This window comes from Triturus cristatus, chromosome 7 (assembly GCF_964204655.1).
Source record: "Triturus cristatus chromosome 7, aTriCri1.1, whole genome shotgun sequence".
In the NCBI taxonomy this organism is placed as follows: Eukaryota; Metazoa; Chordata; class Amphibia; order Caudata; family Salamandridae; genus Triturus; species Triturus cristatus.
This window is the reverse complement of record NC_140590.1, coordinates 174,162,985-174,183,090: the sequence shown is the minus strand read 5'-3', so window position 1 is coordinate 174,183,090 and position 20,106 is coordinate 174,162,985. Positions and strand designations below refer to the sequence as shown.

The 20,106-nt window shown below is 45.3% G+C and overlaps 1 long non-coding RNA gene across 2 annotated transcripts in view; it reads left to right on the top strand.

The window, feature by feature from the left end:
• LOC146809151 (uncharacterized) overlaps positions 1-20,106 on the top strand; it is a 40,518-nt gene that overhangs the window by 9,614 nt on the left and 10,798 nt on the right. Inside the window, exon 2 of one of the 2 annotated variants that reach the window (XR_014965529.1) lies at positions 11,579-11,775. This is a non-coding gene — a long non-coding RNA (uncharacterized LOC146809151). Of the gene's footprint in view, positions 1-11,578; positions 11,807-20,106 lie in introns of those variants that run through there. The other variant, XR_014965528.1, reaches the window with a different exon arrangement.

The following is a 20,106-nucleotide window of genomic DNA, read 5'->3' as shown; positions in this document are numbered from 1 at the left end:
TGGGGAATTCATTGGGTTTTAAGTACTTCTTGTTGGGAAGGGTGTAATGGAGGGGTTTGATTCGCGCACGTATCAAAAAACATTGTAACAGGTGACCATAACTGAATACGCTTCGAAGCCATGTGTATAGGATAGGTGAGGAAAGTATCCAATCTATGATTGTGGCAAATATAGTACCACCAGGCTTTGTAAGAAATTTTTGAGGAGTCTTTCCAATTCTTTGTTATTTGCTGTAAAGCAACCTCTATTAATAGATCGATAATTTTGACACTTAGGGGCCGATACCGATCCTGTATTTATCTTTTCCGTACGACTTGTATCCGTATCTTTTTCCGTACGAATCGTATAAGTCACGTCCGACCCGTGAAGTACGACTCGTACGGGAAAAAGTACATACGGATCGGCCCGATCCGTACGAATCGTAGTGGGAAAAGTTGTACGAGACGTACCCGGACACTTTTCTGTACGAATTGTAAAAATACAGTCCGAGCGTACAAGTACGATCCGGACCGGCTTTCCGATTTACGAATCGTACGGAAAACGTCCCGTACACGGGGAATGACTCTACCCGCTACGAAGCAAAGTTTGTAAGACTCGTAGCCCGGGAAAAGTTGTTCCCGGGGTACGAGTCGTACAGGCTCCCCGCGTATGAACGCACCGTACCCCCCGCATATGTACGCACCGAACCCCCGCGTATGTACGCACCGTACCCCGTGTATGTATGCACCATACCCCCGCGTATGTACGCACCGTACCCCCGCGTATGTATGCACTGTACCCCCCACGTATGTACGCACTGTACCCCCCGCATATGTACCCACCGTACCCCCCCTGCATATGTCTGCACCGTACCCCCCGCGTATGTACATACCATACCCCCCCTGCGTATGTATGCACCGTACCCCCACGTATGTATGCACCGTACCCCCAGCACGTATGCGCTGGGGGTATGGTGCATACATACGCGGGGGGGCCTGTACGACTCGTACCCCTGGGGACTCAGCTTTTACGGCTGTTATTGGCTCCCATAAAAAAAGAGCCGTACGGAGTGCCGTAGGGACGAATCGTACTTGCTGGGCCGTAAAATGCTGCTTACATACGTACGGACGTCGCGTACAGGCTGTTCTGGATCAGATTTGTAGGTTTTTTTTACCCGTATGGTCTTTTGTACGATTCGTACGGAAATAGGCTTTCTGTACGAATCGTACTTCCTAGGTTGTATGGACAGTTTACCGGGTACGAGTCGTACGGAGAAAGCGCTCCGTACGACGATTCGTAGGGCCTTTTTACAGGATCGGAATCGGCCCCTAAATGTAAACTTGCTCCAGATTGGTGAGAGACTTCCTAAAAAGATATTACTAACAGAAAAGGAAATGCTAGTACCAAAAATTTAATTAATTTGAGACCATATGTGCTTCCAGAAATTATGCACTAGTGGACATGAAAATAACTTATGGAACAAGTCAGCGCTTGGAGATTTGCTAGTCCAGCAAGTATCTGGTACATTGGGGAATCTTTTATTCAAAGTATTCGGGGATAATAAAATCCTATTATATATGTAAAACAGTGTTTGCATTAAACTAGCTGCTCTTGAAGATTTACATATCTTAGTCCAGCTATTGCTCCATATGGAAAGAGACCAGGATGTGTTAAAATCTTCTTCCCAGGCTGTCTCTATCTTCGATTTTTGCATACTTTTATCAGTAGATTGCAGGAAGTTGTAAATAGTAGATGCTTTAGGTGAAGTACGTAGTAAAGTGGATAAATCTGTAGATGAATCGCAGGTATGAGTCATGGAGGATGTGCTAGCTAATTGAGTGCATGTGTCGAGCACAGTTTTCCTAGGAATGTAGTATTTGGAAAAAAATTAGGTGGGCAAATCATATAATTGCCTAAGTGAAGAAAAAGAAATGAATTCTGAATTCGAGAATAATTGGTGAATTCATATTAAACCTTTTTGTCTCCAAGTTTTCCAATAAAGGGTTTATTGCGTATTAACAAAGTCTTATTGTACCATATGGTTGAGTCAAGAAAAGAATCAAGAGTTTTGTGTGTTGAGGGGTAAAGCGGGTCAAGGAGTTTGGAAGTGAGCTTAAGTAGAGGAGCGGAAAGGGTTTGAGGTTTATGGGAAAGGATTGGTATTCTTGAAAAGAAAAAGGAGATAAAAGCGAGTGTTCAACTAATGTCCATAAAGGATATTCTGCTGTAGAATCCAATAACCAATATGAGGCTTGACGTAACAAAAAAGGCTTTATGAGTGGAAAAATTGGGAAAGTTAACTCCCCCTTCGGCTTTAGGACTGATTAGTTTGAAAACAGACATACGGGGTTTCTTGTTACTCCATAGACAGGAGGAAAGTATGGAGTTAACAGATTTAAATAATTTTGTAGATATAGCAACTGGAATATTGGAAACTGTGTATAATACTATGGGGGAAAGCATCATCTTTATAGTATCAAGGCGACCCCACCAGGATAGATAAAGGGGATGCCATTTAGTTGTAAGCGCCGAAATTTTCTGAATGCATTCATTCATGCATACTGTCACTGTACCTGGAATTGTCGGCGTGAAGTGTAATCCTAAATATTTAATATGATTGGACTTCCATATGAAGTTAGCTGACGTGAAGTCTGCTTTAAACGTGTACTTAGTCAGGGTTAGAATCTCGCATTTATCACTGTTTAATTTGTACCCAGAGATTAAGGAAAAGGATTGAACCTCTGCTAAGAAGGCGGGAATCGAGTCACTAGGGTTTGAGATAAAAAGCAAAATGTCATCGGCGTATGCCGCCAGTTTAACATCAGATGTAGGTGTTTCAAAACCATGTATAAGTGCATTTTGACAATTTTTTTAAATAAAAGGTTCAAGGGCCAGATTAAAGAGAAAAGGGGATAAAGGGCATCCCTGATGCACTCCTCTACCAAGATCAAAAAATGACGATATTAGACCATTGGCGCCCACAGCAGCACGCAAATTAGAATATAATAGGGAAATTAGGGATATAAATTTAGGACCGAAACCAAACCATTTAAGGGTGTAAAATAGATAACGCCACTCAACTCTATCAAACACTTTTTCCGCGTCTAATGCTATTGCTGCAAGGGAGTGTTTTAAATGTGAAGCTTTAGATAAAATATTGAAGAAGAGTCATATATTGTCTGTGATTACTCGCCCCTTAACAAAGCCAGATTGTTCCTTGCCTAATAAACTTGGTAGGTGGGAATCTAAACGAAGGGCCAATGCTTTAGAAAAAAATGTATAATCTATATTAACAAGAGATATAGGTGTATAATTTTTACAATACTTTAGGTCTTTGCCTTCTTTGGGTATGAGACAAATGTGCGCTTCTGAAAAGGAGCCAACTGATTTTTCCAGGGAGCAAGAAGAATCAGTCAGGAGATCCATTTTGGGTAATAATAATTTGGAAAAATGAAGAAAGAATTCGACAGTAAAGCCATCTGGTCCAGGTGCCTTATCTTTTTTGAGGTGTTGGAGAGCATCTAAAAGTTCCTGTTGTGTTATGTCAGATTCCATCGGTGACAGATCAGAGGATGTCTGCTGAGGTTTTTGTGTGGTGGAAAAAAAGTTTGACAACATGAAGTCTGTGTGGCTTGTTTCCGAGGAGTACAATGACTTGTAAAAAGAGGAAAATCCGTTCAGATTGTTCATCATAAATAGAGTCAATGTTTAACTTATTGTTCCTAGTTTTCAAATAATTAGCCAATATTTTCCCTGCTTTGTTTTTACCACCGTAAAATTTCACGCTAGATTTCAGCAAATATAATGAGGCATTATCTGTCGATTCTTTGTTAAACTGCAGTTTTGCTTTTATAAGAGCATTTAAAACATCTTTTGAATTAGATGTATAAAAAGAATGCTCCAGTCTCTTTATATCTTGGAAAAGAGTTTGAGTGCATTTGAGTGCGTTTGAGTGCGTTTGCGTGTGATAGTTCGTGGTCTAGCAACATCATTTATGATAAAGTCTCTTGCTGAGGCTTTGAAGACATCCCAAATAGTTGAAAAGGGTAAAGAGTTGGTTTGGTTTATTGAAAAATATTCATAAAAAAGGTAGTGTAGGAAGAGAGATAGAGAAAAACTTTGTTTATTTAGACCATAGTCTTTTAAACAATACACAGAGCACAATTGGGATCCAAATAGTAGGGACAATATGAATTCTATAACAAATAAATAATTAAAATACCATACATGTAAGAAAAAGGTAACACCCTCAAACAATCACAATTCATTAAGCACAATTTACAAAAATATCTAAATCCCTAAAATTCTCATTGATGGGAGAACCCTAAAAACATTTAAGATCAATGCCCCTCCTTTAATTTCCCCCTTACAAAAATTATTTTGTTGCTTTCAGAAATTTTCCCAGTCCAGTTGTAATTTCTATCGATGGCATATCTGTAAGTAAACAAACGGCTTGGGCACACAAATTTAGCTTGTATGTTAAGAATATTGGGCGTAAAAACAATTTCCGTATGGCTAAGACCAATGTGCAATCAAGCATTATGTGCAAAATGTTGTTTCTTATTCCTAGCCCACATTTACAAGTACCATCTGAGCGAATCAATGCAGCCTTTATTTTTTCTTCCGTCTTCCAAGGATGAATCCCAACTCGGGCCCTTAAAATTTCATGTCTTAAACCTTGGTTGGGCAAATTATCCAAGTACGGAAACCAAGCTTAATTTGCCCATAAGCTTTTTAACCACCGGACCGATTTTTTCCCTGACAAATAGTCTAGGTCCTGCGATCTTGAGTAAGACTGCCCTTGTTCCCTAAGCGTTCTCTTTATAAAGTCAACTACCAGGGATTGCCGAGAGAGTCTCACATAGTGAAGAAAGAGGAAAATGCTGGATCCAAAAGAAGAGTATTATTAAAACGCCATCTTCTGGGAGCATTGACCTTGGGTATGATGTCGAGGTAGATTGAAATAGGAGCATGGTCCGACAATAATATGCCTCACAAGTGCTTGCGATATATTATTTGATACAAAAAAAGAATCAATTTGTGACTGCGAATGGTGGACCGGGGAATAAAAGGTATATTCTCTTGTGACTGGATTACATAATCTCCAAGCATCTAGGAGTTTATGGTGAGTAATAGCGTGAATAAAAGATTTGTGCGATTTGTTAGAGAAATATGAAGCTTTAGAATTTCGATCTATAAATGGGTCGAAAATCTGGTTACAATCGCCCGCTAGTATGAAATTGTCTTCCATGCAAAGAGTGATTTGCTTAGCTAGTGAGGACCAAAAAGAGGAGTCACCACCAGTCGGAGCATAAACATTAAAAAAAGAGACTGGAACATCCTTCAGCAACAACTTAACGTTAAGCCAGCGGCCTTCTATGTCAGATTCTTGTGAAATTAATTTGACATTGAGCGATTTACGACAAAGTACCATAACTCCATTACGTTTACCATCACCTTTGGAAAAGAAGACTTCTCCCACCCAGCCCTTTTTTGTTTTTAATAATTCAACCTCCGTGAGATGAGTTTCTTGGAGAAATATTATATCTGCATCTAATTTAGCTAAGTGGGTTAAGACTCTCTGTCTTTTAATGGGAGAATTTAGTCCCCTAACGTTCCAAGATACTAATTTCAGCGGCATGACATATTAAAAAGAATAATGAATGAAGAAGTTAAACAGTGATATGAACGAACAGTATAACTGATATGAAAAACCGTAAAATAAAAAGATACATAATTAGAAATGTGATAAGAAAGAAAAATGAGAAAAAATAGTGAGTGATGACAATAATATTTAACAATGAAAGCTGGAAGATAACAATATGATGACAATAATATTTAACAATGAAAGCTGGAAGATAACAATATCAGTGTTGATCAGAATGAGAAAAGGAGCATAATGAGAAAAGACATGAGGAGTAAGGGAATCAATGACACCTGAAAAGAAATTAAGAAAAGTATTTGGAAAGGAAGTTAAAAGAAAGCCCAGGAACAAAAATAACAAAGAAAAGCAGGAAGATAACATAAATACAAAAAGAAGATTCAGGGAGACACGGGAAGGGGGGTGGAACCACATGGTTTAGACAACACATCTGGGATCAACTGAACGGAGAATCGGGGAGAAACCACTTTACAGGGGTATGAAATCTGTAGAGACGACAAATAATAAAAATTAGGATAAATATTGGAACGAAAGATAACAAGAAAAACCAGAGATAACATTGAACAATTGAAATAAAATGAACCTTTGTGAGGACAACAAGTTTATCAGAAACTAAAAAAAATCACTTCTTAAGTAACAAAATACTATGAAGAAGTAAACAAGACCTGAACAACCTGTGAGGGAGAAAACATAGAGTTAAGCATTAAATGAAGAAGAAGGCCTTGAGGAATCCATAACATCCGTCTTGCATGAATTTATGAAACTTTGTAGACGTATCGGATCGTCTTATGTTGTTGTTCTGTTATTGTATGTAACTTTGAAGAGACACAGATTAAAAAGGCTGTATCGGGCACCCTTTGAGCAGAGGGCAGCTCTCATGTTGAGAAAAGCCTTACGTCTATTGGCAGTAGCTTTAGCGTAATTCTTGGAGAAGCTTTGACTGCTGATAAACCTTTACAAATCTATATATTCCAAGAAGTATAAGATGACTCCTCTTGGTCTTTGTGACGGTGAAGCATGAGATGGAGCACGCCCCAACGTGTGTGCTCGTTGGATATTAAGCATAGTTACTTCTGGCATGTGAAGTAGTTTAGGGAGGAATGATTTAAAAAAGGTAAGTGAGTCTGACCCTTCAAGTCCTTTTCCCCCAGGCCGTAGATTCGTAAGTTGTTTCGTCTATTCTGATTTTCAAGATCCTCAACCTGTCTTTGAAGCGTAGAGACTTGAGAATGTAGTTGAGAAACATTAACACACGTTTCTTTTAAGGAGGAAACGGTGTGTTCGACTGCAGAGACCCTCGTATCAAGTTGAGACCAGTTATCTGTTAATATTTGCAGCTTGGTATTAGTCTCTTCCATAAAGGGCCGAAGGGCCCAGATTTCCTCTAGCAATAGTTCCATAGATACAGGCGAGACTGACTTAGGTGGCGAGGGAGGATCTTTTTTTAGACGTTTAGTGACAGATTTCCCTAGAGTTCCAGAGGAATGATCCATTGTTATCATTGAGCTTTGAGGCGTAGATAATAGAGAGTCCTCCAAAGCTCAGTGAAAATCTTTGAGTTTTTCTTAAAAATATGCTTCTTAGATGGTGAAGGATGAGATGTGTTTGTTCTGCCCATAAAGCGCTGTTTGAACACTCCTTCCTGATGCAAATATACGGAAAATTAAGCAAGGCAAAGTGAGAATCACACAGGAGGAGAAAATCATGAAAAAGAGGAGCGCTTCACTACTGTATCAAAATGACTATAAAAATTTGAGCATGAAGGTCTCTATTATGAGAGCAAAGAAGGTATTAGCTCACACTTCGTGCCCGCTTCAAATTAACATTGTGAGTGTGAAGAGAAAAACTCGCTGTGAGGGCTCGTTGATAGTCATAAAATGGCTGCCACTCACATTTTCTCACAGACCCCCCAGCAAGCTTCTGAAAGCAGTATGCAACATTAAAATCCAAGGTGCAAAGGAAAGACCAAACAATGTTCCAACATCCTAGGCATGCTGGATGCAAAAGAAGTCATTTAGTAAGAGTTGTGGCTTCATTTGTGGAAACTCCACGATCGCGGTAAAAAACACAAGATGGAGGCCGCGAAAAAACACTGCCACTAAGGAACTCACTTCCGTGAACAAAACTGCTCGCTAACTGCAAATGGAGGCGCCGAGGGTCACATGATGTCCAGCAGACCTTCAGCCGCCCGCGGTCGTCACCGGCGTTGCAAAAGGTTGTCAGGAAGCGTGGAATCTCTGAGACGCGCCGGAGAGCTTCACCCGTATGCCGCCATGTCCCTTGGGTGCCAAGCCACGCCCCCTGGGGTTGAGTTTTATATAGAACGAACTAGACCCAAAGGTATCAGAGTGCTTTACATGAGCACCAGTGGCGTTACAGTTGGACATATTCATTTTTTGGATCAGGTTAAGTGATTTGCACAGACTCACAGGATATTGAGCAGTCCTGCCAAGATTCAAACCTGGTTCCCCAGCACCGAGGTCGAACGCTCTAGCCGTTAGGGCACATCCACTCCCCTTAAAATTCTCTTTAAGCTCCTAACCACTGAATGTTAGAAATGTGGTTACTTTTTGACTGAGTTGTAAGCCATGGTCAAGCAACAACCACAGTCCTAGCCAGGGTAAGTCACAAGCAAACCCCAAATTAACCTGTGCTCAACCCCCTGGTAGCTTGGCACAGAGCAGTCAGGCTTAACTCAGAGGTAATATGTAAAGTATTTTTACACATTTCAAACAGTAAAAAAGTGAAAACACCACGCAAAAGATCCCACACCAGATTAGAAAATAAAGCTTTCTTTAATAAATAAAACTAGGCCAAAATAACAAAAATTCCCATTAGAAGAACCAGAGATATTTACGTCAAAATAGGGCTAAAAAGCACAAAGCGCCAACTGTGGATATCTAGGGGTCACGCCAGACCAGGACAAATTCACAAGTTCAGGCTGACCGTGATGGAGCGTGGGCCGCCTACAGGGACCCAGGAAGGCCCACTGAACAGAGTACCATAAATCCTGGTTACGAAGCACTGAGTGCATCCGAAGTGATGCGTTGGTTCTGAGATGGGGTGAGGCCCTATTGCGTCATCATTGAAGACCCCATTGACAGGGGTTGCAATGCAAACCTATGTGTAAGAGATGTGGTGCACAGCTGGTGATGTGTCGGCTCCAAGGAGCTATGATATGAAGTCCGGTCTTGTAGTGGAGGCTCCTGTTGGTGAGAGATGCCAGGACCTGGGCAGTGGATTCACGGTGACTTTGGGGACTTCAGAGATAATGCAGCTCTTTGCGACGGGTCCAATCCACGTAGCAGCGTCGGTACATTGCTTCTGCCTAGAGATGCACCCCTCAGCAGAGGAGATGCATCGGATACGCTAGTAAGCACCTTAGGCCTACTTCCAAGGGTTCAAGACTGGGGTGGCACCATTAGGCAGGGTAGACTCACAATTGTCCAGTTTTAAGGATACTGGAAGCCTGTAATGTACCTGAGGCTTCATATCAGGAGGCCAGGCTAGTAGGCCTTGGAGTTATTCTAGGTTCTGGGTTCAAGAGGTGCAGGTCCAGTCCTTTTCACTCAGGCTGGAGTGCAGCCGGGAGCAGGGCAGCAGAGTGGCATTCCATCTTTCAGGCAGAGTATCCGCAAGTCCAGCAGTTTACTGAAGTGGTGGTGTTGGAGGTCCTACTATTATATACAGTTGTGCCCCTGAAGTGAGGAGAAGCTTCTAGAGGCATGCCTTTTTTAAGTGCACAGATGCCCTGCCTTCCCTGCCCTGGCTCCAGACTAACTACAGGGGATACGTAGCCCTTTGTGTAGAAACAGGAAACAACCTATTGAGGTGTGAGACTGGGCCCAGCTCCTCCCTCCTATCCTACCGGTGATGGCCCTTTCAGTCACACCTAAGCTTCCATTGTATTTGGCTGTCTTGGAAGAATACGCAAAGCCCAAATGTCAACTATTCCCAGTCATGTGTCCAGCGACAGGCTGCAGGGATCAAAGGCAAGACAACACCAACTTCATCATAAATTAGGATTTTAAATTAGGGTTCTAGAGACACCAAACATGAATCATTCATCTACCCATTTGGAAATTACACTTATAAACTGTAATAAGGCAATTCCAATGTTATCCTATGCATGAGATAGGCTTTGCAGTAGTGAAAAACAAATGTAAGAGTTTTTTACTACCAGGACATGTAAAACTTAAAAGTACCTGTCCAACGTCTTTAATACACTGCACCCTGCCCTTGGGATTGTCTAGGGCCTACCTTAGGGGTGACTTATATGTAATAAAAAGGAAGGTTTTGACTTGGAAAAAAGGTTTATTTTGCCAGGTTGACGTTAAGTGTGGGCGGTAAACTCTGTGACATAGTGTGACCAAAACTTTGGCTGCGCTGCATAGCGAAGTTTACTGGCTGGCACCCACCACTAAGCCCCGGCACTGCCCTCTTGGACCTGCCCGGCCAGCACTGGAACTAAGATATTTCTCTACAGGGCTTGCTGCTCCCAGAGGAATTAAACTGATAGCCGTGGCTCCGTAGTGGTAGAAGGAGGGGCTTGGGCTTTGCTTTCCTGAGTTTCCTCCACCTTCTGACCAGCAACGAAGGAAACTTGTGGCCTAATGTTTGCTCCGCATTCTTGTACTCAAGTGACTGCCACGGCCGGGACCACTCAGAGCTGGGGCATCCAGTGCCCGGCCATGCACCTAGGCACGGAGGATGAGATGCAAGTAGGGAGACTAAAGTCATGTAGTAGTAAGTCATCTGGCATATTGCGCTGGGCACACAACCAAATGTAGGACTGCTGGGGGCTAAGGGTCCAACGCTTCCACCAGCCTCGCTTGTCTCTCGCGCTGCTTCACGTGGGCCCCAGCAGAAATCTGCAAGTTCGCCGAATCCCTCCCAAACAGCTGGTATCTGCTGTGTTCTACTTTAACCCTTCTCCTACCATCCCAACTGTCGGGTCTGGGGTTTGGGAAACATCCCAAAAAAAACCTCCAACAAGCATTGTGCATGCCCTCATCCATCTGGTCTAAAAACAAGAAAAATACAGTGCATTCCACAGAGCACCCAAACCAAGCAGCTGCTGCCACTCAACCATTGAAGAACAGCAGCTGCCCAGCCCAAATGCCAGGTGATCTGCACCGTACCCCTCCCAACTTTAAACTGGACAGAAGCAAGTGTGTACACTGCTTGCCTGGAAATTGTCCCCAAAATGCCTCCCAAACCGATCAATGCTACGGTCTGCAGTCACAGCTAGTCTCTATTTAAAGAAGGGGTGGGCGAGTGGAGCATCTCCGCCCACTCACGCAACTCCTTGGAATTCCATTGGGTTTTCATGCAACTCCTTGGAATTCCATTATAGTGCTGCTCCGTAAGCTCCGCCCACCCCTGGTCAACATAGCAGGTTAAATCTGCACATACATGGGGCATGTTTAAAGAGCTACTTGAGTGGGTGGCACAACTAGTGTTGCAAGGCCCACTAGTATTGTTTAACATACAGGCCCTCGGCACATGTAGTGTACATCACTAGGGGCCTATAAGTAAATTAAATATGCCAATTGGGTATCAGCCAATGTTGTCATGCTTTAAGGAAGGAGAGCAAGCACTTTAGCACTGGTTAGCAGTGGTAAAGTGTGCACAATCCAAAAGCCCGCAAAAACAAAGTCAGCAACAATGGAGGTCTGAAGGCAAAAAGTTAGAGAGAAACCACACCAAGGATGCCAAGTCTAACACTGAGCTTTTATTTCTTTTGAACCACAATGTTCTTTTTGCAATGTATCATCAAAACATGTATTCAACAAGAATGTCTCTCCTGCCTACTTGGTACTAAATGACTGAAAAGAATGACTTATAAGTTCTTGCTAACGGCTAACAAATAACTATGTGCTAAGCACCCAAACTTGTACTCATCTGATTAGGTTTTTTTCTTCCTTTTTCTTCCAGGCTGTCGAATGTTGTGTTGGATGCACTGGGAGGAGAGTCCAATCTGAACAAAGGAGGGCTGAAGCTGCAAATGAAGAACTGGAACCTGGATTCCCTAGATACTCACAAGTATGCATAGGAGTTCTTTCTGGCAGCTGCTGAAGGAACAAAGACTGTTGCTAAGCAAGGTGTGGTCCACAGGGCGTGGCCTTTATATGGTTAGTTAAAAAATGGCTGCCTTCTCAGTGATTGGGCTTGTGTTGTGTCTTTATGCTCTCATTGGGCTTTCTTTGGGCTTTCTTTATGTAAAGCATGAAACACCTCTTGTAATAAGTGTGGCACGCAAAGCACTGTCCTCCAACTGACGTAGTAAACCAAAAATCTACAATATACAACACCTCTAGGTGACCGTAATTTTCTTACAGATCTCCTGGCCTGCATGGGCCTGCATGCTTGTAATCCAGTCTGTGGGAACATGATAGTTTAGACTTGAGTACACAAGCTATTGTGTAAGTAGTGACAGGTTGGGGCAGTTTGGAGGGATGATGTAACATCCTAAGATTGGTCAGGGGTGCCTGGCATCTAGAACTTTTCAACCACACGTATACACTTCTACATAAGGCAGAGATGTAAAGCAAGACCCTGGACTGCAAAGACACCAGAAACATGGACGGCTGAAAGAGGTCACCTGATGACTCTGATGAACAAAGAACTTTGCCTACATCTGACCTTCAGGACTAGATGGGTCTCACCAGAGTGAGTGGCACTGGTATCCATATACACCGTGCTGCCAGTTGGGAGAAGATATGGACTCCACAAGTGGTGCTGGAAAAATTTTCAGACTGGGGGTTCTGCCATCAGTGTTACATCACTAAAGTCATAGGAGTTGTGACAAATCCAAGTTTCATACTAAGAATATGTGCAACATATCAGCCATGGCCATACAGCAGGAGAGTGGAACTGTTGTGATATGTAGCCAGTGGTGCATTTGTAGCATATCAGCCATGGACATTCAGCAGGAGAGTGGTACGGTTGTTGTTTGTAGCTAGTGGTGCAATGTGGAGCATTCTGTTGCACGAAAATTTTAAAGCATATTGTGGTAGGTTGCTATCATTTACAAACAGCATATTTTCCATTGAAATGGCCACTAAATATGCACAGACATGCAGTTTTACTAATTAAACAATATTGCACACCAAAGATCGTTTTGGAAAATCGAATTTCCCAAATATTTATATTTTGTTTGACACTAAGTAATGTGCCTTGATTTATTAAAATCTTTGGGCCATATTCTCAAGGAGCTATCGCCGAGTTAACAGCACTTTAGTGCAGCCAAACGCGAGATAAATGTATCACCCCATTAACCAGCTGGTGCTAACAGTCCATAGCACCAGTTTACCTACGATAGCAGCCGTAAAAACATTGCCACAGATGACCAAGGCAACTATCGCTATTGGAGATGCAGAGTAGGCGTTCTCGAGCAAAAAGCCGCGACAACACCACTCCGCAACATTCTCAAAGACCTGCCACATTGGCGAAAAGACCACGAAACATGCGATAAGGCACATTAGCAGCAGAAAGCTAACACCTGCTCTGACCTGGTGCAAAGTCGGACACCAGCCTGCAATAGAAAAGGGAGCCCAGCCCAGAGCCACACCTGAAGAACAACAGATGCCATGGAGCCACTGAACATGCATGCCGGACACCCAAGTGGGACCCCCCCTGGCCAAAGACATGCCACATCAACTACACGGAATCATGTACCAAATATTCAGCCTGATGTCGCACAATCACATCTGGTGACATGCATGTGTCATTCCAAAAATGAGCATCACACATTCAACTTCCAAGCAACAAATGAACATTTATTAAAATAAACACAGAAAAGAAATTAAGACACATGGCATGTCCCTTCGGGACATTCCGTAGGTCACAGCCTGCAAGACAAAAATCATGATGAGAAGGTGTGTCCTGCACACATCAAGGGACAGAGAGAGAGCGAAGGAGAGAGAGAGAAAGAGAGGGAGAGAGAGAGAAAGATGGACAGAGAGGGAGAGAGAGATAGACGGACAGAGTGGGAGTGAGAGAGATAGACAGACAGAGAGGGGGAGAGAGAGAAAGACGGACAGAGAGGGGGAGAGAGAGATAGACGGACAGAGAGGCGGAGAGAGAGATAGACAGACAGAGAGGGGGAGAGAGAGATAGAGAGACAGAGAGGGGGAGAGAGAGATAGGTGGACAGAGAGGGGGAGAGACAGATAGAGAAAAGAAGAGAGGGAAAGGAAGAGAGCTTGTCGACACTGTGCACCCAGGCCACACTGCTCACCTGATGCCACCGGTGTGTCTCTAACCACGTGCCGGTATTAGTGCAGTTCACCAGGTCCCACATCTGAGACAGACCCGTCATCTGTAACAGAGTCTAGATACATGAATGGCATAGTACATACAAGTGCACACAACATCATCGCCTGTCCACACCTGCACACCCAGGCAGCTGCACCCCAGCTCCTCCCGCCGCCCAGCGGTGCATGCCTGCCCCTGCGCACCCAGGCATCTGCACCCCAGCCCCTCCTGCCGCCCAGCGGTGCATGCCTGCCCCTAGGCACCCAGGTCTCACTGCTCACCTTCTTCCCTTGGCGTGTAGCAATGAGGGCCCACCACATTCCGCTGCAAGCCACAAGCCCGGGGCCCGCAGACATGGCACCCTCCACATCATGCAGCCCAGCTCCGCAGGCCACCAGGTCTGACTTTTGGTCTTGAATTCGCCATGGCAGTGGACATACCAGTGCACCCGGCCTCATCGCAGGCTGCACACCCGTTCAGCCCTTGAGTTGCCACTAGCTCTGTGACCCATGAGGCCACGCCACGTGGCGGTAGGCCCCCGCTGTCTGCTGGCTCAATCCAACACTGCGGTCCAGCAGGGCATACAAAACCTGAGCAGTCCCCACCGGGACGGGGCATCATCGCAGGCTGCACACCCGCTCAGCACTTAAGTTGCCCCTACCTCAGTTCATTCAAAGTCACCATTCCATGGTGGTGTGCCTGTGCTGGCCGCAGTGTTTTCGGTGCCACCAAGTCTGTGCCACGCAAGTAATGGACCCTCTATGATTGGGTCATGTGGTGCTGACGCCATCATGTCTCCTCCGGGCCTGCTTAATGTGATGTCGCAGGCCCCTGAGCCCCCATGCCTACATGCACACCACATGGATACACCCCAAGAGAGGTTTGAAATGATGTCGAACACGTGCGCCCGGCCCTTTTTATTGGCAGGGTCACATGTGCTGTGACGCGTGTGCTGGATGGGTGTGGTGTGGGTGTACACCAGCTGTGAGGGAGTGGCTGTGGCATGCTGACAACTAGACCTGTGATCAGCAGATCCCTATAGGGAAGACCTGGGACATGTAGCAGTGTTGTCCCCCCTGTGAGCGTAGGTGGAGTGGGCTGGCCTGGCATATGCCAGTCCAGCGTAAGGGTTTGAACAATGAGCCCGGGGCTCTGGGCGTTGTTCTCTTTGGGGCTGGACAAGGAAGTAACAAATGTGTGTGTTGCTGTGGTTGCGTCGGCGCCACCCAGACAACATTCGGCAATGTGTCACCCTGTGACCCAAGTCCAACAACATGAGCCACATGGACGTAATAGGAATTCACTGACCCTACATTTATACATACTACCACACTTGAAAGACCATAGACGCCACACATCCGTTTGATTCGGAATGTTTAATGCACTAGAAGATTAAAAACAGGAAATAAGGGGAACGGCTCCCCCTGGTTCTCAGAAGAACTCCGAGTCCTGAAATGTACACTACGCCATTACGAAAGACGATGGCGCAAAGCCTATGAACCACAAGCCCGTGTTGAATATAGGGTAAAACTCGCCGCCTACAAAAAGACCTTGCTTAGCAGCAAGGCCAAACACTACGAGAACAGGATTCGGTTGGCCACCAACAAACAAAAAGAAACATTTAATATTCTCAATGAATTGAGCCAAAAACAGGTGCCAGTCGCGCCATCTAGTAAGGAATCATGCAACACATTTTTATCCTTCTTCTCGGAAAAAGTTGAAGATATCCTGTCGGAGATATCCTGTCGGATATTAAAAACTCTCCCTTTAAGCTCCCCCTTAACACAGAGGTGGAAACACAAGAAAAGCGAGCTGAGCTGATCTCTTACTTTCAGCCCCTTGACCTGGAGATACTGCGAACCATCGCAACAAAAACTAAATCTGGTTCACCATCAGACCCTTGTCCACCAAGGCTTTTTAAACTCGCTCTCCCAGCGATTGAGGAAGAAGTCCTTGCCCTGATGAACCTCTCGCTGGAATCAGGGAAAGTCCCCTCTCAGTTCAAAGAAGCTAGAGTCATTCCCCTCCTCAAAAAGAATAGGACTGACATCTCTAATATGAAAAATTTTAGACCCATATCTCAGCTGCCCTTCCTAGCTAAAATACTGGAGCAACACGTGCTCCAAACCCTCTCCAGATTCATGGAGACCCACAGCTTGCTTGAGGATAGGCAGGCCGGCTTCAGGGCTCATCACAGTACAGAACTGGTGATGCTGTCCGTACTAGACGAAATCAGAACCAGAGCAGATAACAAAAAACCCTGTGTCCTAGTCCTTCTTGACCTATCGGCAGCGTTCGACACGGTCAATCACTCACAACTCCTGGACAGAATAAGAGACATCGGCATCGGAGGGTCGATCCTCCGCTGGATTGAGTCATTTTTGTCAGATCGCACCCACAAAATTCAGATGGGGGATCTGACGTCCGAGAGGGGGTTTATCCCCTGCGGCGTTCCACAGGGATCGGCACTATCCCCCCTCCTGTTTAACATCTACCTAGGACCCCTGATCAAGAAACTCGCCTCAATGAACTGCCAAGTCTTCAACTATGCGGACGACACACAAATTATTGTCCAAATTGACAACTGCCCTCAAGCCCACGACAGGGTAAAAGACATCTTGAGATTTGTGGTCAGGTGGATGACACTAACTCACTCAAGATCAACCCAAATAAAACAGAGGTACTAGCTATCACCAATAACAGCAACCCCTGGAACTCCCAGTTCTGGCCTGACGAGCTGGGTACGATCCCCGCACCAGCCGCTATGGTAAAAAGCCTGGGAATTAAAATCGACGCTAACCTCTCCCTGTCAAACCAAATCACCTCCGTCTTCAGGACATGCGTGAGCTTACTCAGGCGACTGAGGAGACTCTCCCCCATCCTCTCCTTCTCATCAATGAGAACTGTTGTGTCCGCCCTGATCCTGGCCTGGCTCGACTACGGTAATTCACTTTATATTGGACTGCCAACTTCTCTACTGCACAGACTCCAGGTGATCATGAACGATGCAGCCAGGTTGATCTTTAATCTACCCAGACACACTCGGGCTACACCCCTACTTCAACAACTGCACTGGCTACCCATCAAGCCGAGGGCCAAATTTAAAGGCCTCTGCATTACACATAAGGCTTTGTTTGGGCAAGCCCCCAAATACATTAAGGAACGCCTGACAACTTACACCCCCTGTCGCACTCTCAGGTCTTCCACAGAGGGTCTATGAAAATGCCCACGCTTCCACTACTCCTCGAAAGGGGGTCGAGCCTTTTTCACTCTCATGCCTCAAATCTGGAACAGACTGCCAGGCGAGTTGCATTCTGAAAGTGGTCTCCTGTCCTTCAGGAGGAAATTAAAGACCCTCTTATTCATGGAAGCCTGGGCCTAATGCCCCTTCTCGCGATACTCCCACACCCTGGTACTGCCGTAGTTCTGCTCTCAGCGCTTAGAGACCTGCTGGTATTAAGCGCTTTACAAACTACCATTAACATAACATAACATTCAGTGGAGTGTTGCATCTGGAGCAGTACAGGGCCATGCAAACCCCACTTTGAAATGTTGGCCTGGGGAGGGCCAGCCAGAGGTCTTCAGGGAATGAGAAGTCCAAAGGAAGAGGTAGGGCCTGATTCACAGAACTAACTTAAGACAAAATCCTAAACTTACTACCATTTTGGTATTCACAGAATGCACTTACTGCTTTTGGTATTCACAGAATGCACTTACTACTTTTGGTATTCACAGAATGGATTTACGACTACTAACTTTACGTCCACACTCGGGCTGGAAATTCCGGCCCGGAGGTGGAGCTTCCAGCCCGGAGGCAGAGCTTCTGACCCGGAGGCGGGGCTTCCGGGCCGGAGGCGGAGCTTCCGGCCCAGAGGTGGAGATTTTTGCCATGGCTAAATCTCTGCCACTGGCCGGAATCCCCACCTCCGGGCCGGAAGCTCCGCCTCTGGCCCGGAAGCCCCACCTCCGGGCCGGAATTTCCAGCCCGAGTGAGGACGTAAAGTTAGTAGTCGTAAATCCATTCTGTGAATACCAAAAGTAGTAAGTGCATTCTGTGAATACCAAAAGTAGTAAGTGCAGTCTGTGAATACCAGAAGTAGTAAGTTTAGGATTTTGTCTTAAGTTAATTCTGTGAATCGGGCCCGAAGAGTTCAGTCCGCAGTCTGATAACTGTGTCATTGGCGATCATACAGAAAATGGCAGTCCATTGCGAGGTCCAAGGTGAGTGTCGAAGAGTGTATCGGGGGACAGTGGAAGGTGATGATGCAGAGGTCAGAATCAAGTCCATGTGGCGAAGATGAATGCTACAGTTTTCTCTGTAACAGTAAGACGGTTTCATCCGCATCATTGTCCTCTGCTGTGTCATGGTTGTATGTCGTTACAACGCATTCTGATGCAACGCATGCCCTTAACACGCATACGTTACAACACAAATTCCATTACCATGCATAACCTTTACCACGAAAATTCCTTTACCACGCTTATCTTTACAACGTTTTTCATTGTAAATTCATGCATGGGTAGGGCATTATCATGGTAAAGGTTATCTCAGACCCCTTGCCCAATCCCTATAACTGCTCCCTTGCACCCTTCCCCCTCCAGCTCTCAATTTTTTTTTTTAAATACCCCTCCCCTGTACCTCTGCGCGACCCCACGGCTTCCAGCCCCTAATCCTTCTTAGAAATACCCCTGCCCGGAACCCTTAAAATGTTGCCCTTCGCGATTTCCCCACCCCAATCCCTTCTAACAAATACCCCTCTCCTGCCCTTAAACCTAAAATCTGACCCCTGCGTAACACAACCCCATTAGTCCTTTTTTTTTTTAACTAAAATTCCCCTTACCTCTTCACGACGTCTCCTTTCCAAGCTCTTCCGAGGTTCAGCGCACGTTGTAAAGAGGAAGCAGAAGTGTCTTTCCATTTCCTCTAACGACGCCAATCGTATGAAGCAAGGGCAATGCCTTCGGAGTTGATCCAGGGGAATTTCTTCTTCAGCTCTTCTGGGTGCAGTAAGGCCACTTTGGCACCCTCACCCCTCTGAATCTGCACGTTCTTCTCCAGTTTAGGGGCAGCTTCTTCACTTGCTAGGAAGAGATAGCCTGATGAATTAAACTGCTTATCAATTGGATCTTCGTTCAAAATGCCAAGATACTCATTGATATTTCGCAGAAAAGGGTCAGAGAACAGGGACATCTGTATGTTTTCAGGCATTAGTGAGTGTGTTTTTATTTTATGATGTTTTTTAAATTAATAATTAATTTTTGAAGGCAATCAATAATTTTGTGCTGGTAGGCATGTACCTTTAACACACATGCCTTTACTATGTATCTCGTAGTAAAGGAATGCGAGGTAAAGGCTATGCGTGGTAACCACGCATGCGTTGTAATGCATGCGTGGTTAAGGGTATGGGTGGAAACAGCCGCATTGTAATGGCTGTTTCCCCTGTGTTATGTGCCTCACGTGTGGTTGGTGCTGGCCTTTCTTCAACACTGTGTGGCACTGACGCTTCATGGGGCGAAGATGTGGATGTAGTGGTAGCAGCAGCATGCATCGGCACCAGGCCTTGTGGCAGCAATGCCATAAGGATGGTGGTTTTGAGGTCATTGTGGAACCCAGCTACCTCTCGCTGGTGTGCAGCCGTGGCAGCTGCTGTTTCCACATTGGCCCGCTCCATGTTCTCCATGATCCTCCGCATGAGTCCCAAATCCCGGGCTAGCTCGCTGGAGTCACTCTGACTAGACAGTTGTTCTTGTCTCAGACTCAGGACTCTGGCGATGTGAGCCATGGTTTGTTGGAGTGCATGGAGTGGACTGTGAGTGGTCCCTGATGGGACTTAGACACCCACGCATGGCATCTAGTTTGTCTCCAATCCAGTCGAAGCCCATCTGCACCTGTTCAGCCAGCTGCTCCTGGCATCCCAACACACGGCGTTGGAAGGCCATGTGTTCTTCGTGGGGGTCCTGGGAGGCAGCCGTGGTGGTGGGTGCTGCCTGCTGTGTGGTCTGTGCAGGGGGTGGGGTGTCCCCATTGCAGCTAGACTGCCCTGCTCCTGGAGGTGTGCTGCAGAGACTGTCTATGAACTCTCGGAGGGTGTCGGAGTTGAAGCTGTGGTGGTCCTCTTCATCATCAGAGAGGAGAGGTTGACTGTCCCTTTGTAATGTGAAGGGGAGATGCAGTTTGACAATGTGTTCACATGTGTGCTGTTGGCT